We start from the raw sequence: 3,410 nt of genomic DNA, 5'->3' as shown, positions 1-3,410 counted from the left end.
AAAAGCGTATTTAAAGACTTCAAAAAAGTTCTGGTTCTTGTAACCATTTATATTATTTGGAATTTCCAAAAACCTCATGCAATCTAATGACTTGTAATAATGCCGCATGGTTGTTTTTATCAAGAGGGTTACTGGTCCTCTCTAACATAATTTGAGCAACACAGTCAATGAACATATGCATCTAATCACTAGCGTTCCCTACTAGGAAGAATAGTGGATATTCTGAATATAAAATGTCACTTGTATATATAATTCTGTTTTCTATGACACTGCAGTGAGTTAGGATAATCAAGGGGATTCCCTGAAAATGTCTAAGGGGTATTGTTGCAAAATAGAAAATATTTCAAGCTTTATCCAATGAGTATTTTAAAAAGACACAAGAAACAGATTAACGTGATTTGATTAGCTTTAAAAAAAGCAGATACACTGCAATTCAATGTATTTGGGGAAATATCAAGTAGAAAAATATGTTATCTAGTAAAACTGGGGTGGCTGGTTGCCACTCTGAGGTAAGGCTTGCAAATGATATTTCTTATGCAAATATGTAAATAATATAATCAGAGGACAAGAAAGTTAACAATTAAAAGGAAGAGGGGCAGAAAAGGTATTTCTTCTCTGTACATCTATTTTGCAGTCTTGAGGGACAGTGATGAATGTCAAGAACAGCCCATTCTTCTCAGTTCTAAACCTTCTATTTTTTTTTTTGGCAGAAATGAAATTTGGTGTGCAGTGCTCTCTGGGAGCAGTCTCTGAATTCACATTGGAGTGTTCCAATGCAGTCCCAGCTTTGACAGTAAAAACCCCACAGAACCCAGATTCTAAGGCATTTAACATGGTAAATGTGAGTAAAGAGGAGAAAAAGAAACTTTAAATACAAAATTTTCTTTTTCTTTTTTTTCCCATAAAGGAAAATTGGTAGTAATTAGCATGGAAAGTTCAATTTCTGCTAGAGCTGGTAGGACCTAGAATGGGGATATTAAGGTTCAGTCTGTTCAGTCATGAGCAATAGATAGGAATCTCATTGACCACTTTGCCCAGACCCCAACCTGGGTTCAACTGTAACTTTGACTGCATTTTTAAAATCCATTTAGAGATTGTAAACATAGGCTTGATGGAACTAACATAACATGGGGGAAGAAACAGAGGGCACCTACTGTACAAGGTATTTTCTATAATGCTGAAGTATTTCTCCTTAGGAAAAAGTGTTTCTCTATGACTACAATTACCAGTGTGGGTTATTTAATCAGCATTTACAGGCCTTCTAGCCTGGACAGAACAATAGATACTTTAGGCAACACAAAAGAATTAGAAAATGGGGCATCTACCCTTAAGGACCTTACACTTTATTTAGGGAGGCAGAACTTCTGTATGCAAAACTACTGGAAAACACACAATCAAAATACCTATTATTGGACAAAGTGGCCACAAGAGTTGAGGGATTGCTAGCAGGAGAGTGAACAGAATAAGAGAAGGTTGCTCATAGCTGGCTTTTTGAATGATGTTGGCCTGATTCATAATCCACCATTGGGGAGGGGCTAGAAAAAGGAAAATCTGGGCAGTGGAAATAAAATGTAAAACTTCAAAGAAAGCAACAAGAGCATTTTGGGATGATATGTGGCTGTTGCAGTGGAAAGGTAGAAAAAACCTGAGGATTCTCTTGCTTGATGCTAAGTAAGGGTAACAATGAGAAATAAGGTGAGCATAAGTACTGGAGAAAACTGAAGTCAAACTTCATAAATGATTCCATAGGGAGCCAAGACATATTTTCTCCAAGGTATTGATACTAATTTATGAATATTTTCCATACCCTCCAAATATGGGAATTATGAGAGCCCATTATTAGTGTGACTGTAGAATTTATTATGTAAACGGACAATTCTGAGAAAGAAGGTGGCTCTATTGATAATTATACACTACTAAGGCTATCTCAGATAAAGCGTATCATGTAGTCCCCAAACAATGATGTTATCTAAAAGGGGGCACAATTTAGGCTATTCAGTTGTTGTGCAAGCTATTTCTTCTTCTTAAGAGAAGAATGAAAGGCTTTAGTGTGTGTGGGGTGAGGGAGTTGGGGGGGGTGGGAAGGGAGAAGGTAGAAGAGAAGGATAAAATAAGAACAAGACTATTTACTGGGCATACATAATATCTAGCTGTTAGGAGTGGAAATTGTTATCTTTTCTCCTACTCTCCACTCAGTTTTGAACTACCCAAAACCTGGATTATCAAGGCAAAAAGGATTACAGCTAGGCGGTGTGGTAGAATAGAAAAAGCTTTGCATTTAGAGCAGAGAAAATCTGGGATTGAATATTAACTCCATCACTAACTAGTTATTAGATCTTGAGTAAATCATTTCATCTATTTGATCCTCTATTTCCAGATATTTAGTATTGTCATTTAACTTCACAGGATCGTAGTGAAGATTAAATCATGAAGTTATTGGAAAAGTGTTTTCTGATTAGTGGAAAAGTGTTTTCTGATGCCTTAGAACAATGTATCACAGTCATTGTTGGATATCTACCCAAAAGCCATTCTCCTTTTCTGTTAACATGTCCCCCTCCTTTTTTTTTTTTTTTTTGGCAGGCATTTGGAAACTCTGGGGGTCAATATTGTAAGCCAATCATAATTCCATTGCTCTTGTCAATAACTGGTTCAGGAATGGATGTGTAATACAAGCCCGGCCAGTGGGACAAAAGAGAAGACTGATGAGGGAGTTTTTGGGGGAAAGGTTTCCTTGCTCTTAAAGAGACCCAGGAAAGGATTGTACTGGTTTCTGCCACTTGATATGAATGCGTGAGTGTAGCCATTCTGCAGCCATAACAGGTGCTAATAACATGCAGACTTAGGAAGAATGGGTTATGGAGGGGATCTGGGTCCTGGATGACATCATTGTTCTAATTGAAATAATTAACCCAGTTACCGCCTCACTTCTGAACTTATTATCACATGAGATAATAACATTTTGATTGTTAAAGTTACTTTTAGTTGCATCTTCTGGTACTTGCATCTGGATAAATCCTAATTGATATACATATTAGTATTACTCTCAACTTGGTGAGAATTTGAAGACTTAAAGTGCTTCTTCTGTTTTTAAAAAGATGACATTAACTGTGAAACCATCTGAATATAAAATATATGGGAAACCAGAAAAAACAAACTCTTAGCTTGCTACTTTTAAGAAGAGTTAATACACCTGCACATAGGAAGGTTGGAACAATAGTTATTGTAGGGTGTGTGAGGTAGAGGGGCAGAACATTAGGCTACCTTTACAAAAAAGAGGCCATCCCATTTATAGACTGGCCTACCGTGGAAGGGAAGAATTTTTAGGTTCTCTACTAACAATTTCAAACGATCAGGTGACCCTCAGGAGAATCATGAAAATTTAGAATTGGAAGGTATCTTGATGGAAGAAA

Source organism: Pteropus alecto, unplaced genomic scaffold (assembly GCF_000325575.1).
Source record: "Pteropus alecto unplaced genomic scaffold, ASM32557v1 scaffold57, whole genome shotgun sequence".
NCBI lineage: Eukaryota > Metazoa > Chordata > Mammalia > Chiroptera > Pteropodidae > Pteropus > Pteropus alecto.
This window is presented reverse-complemented; position numbering follows the sequence as displayed.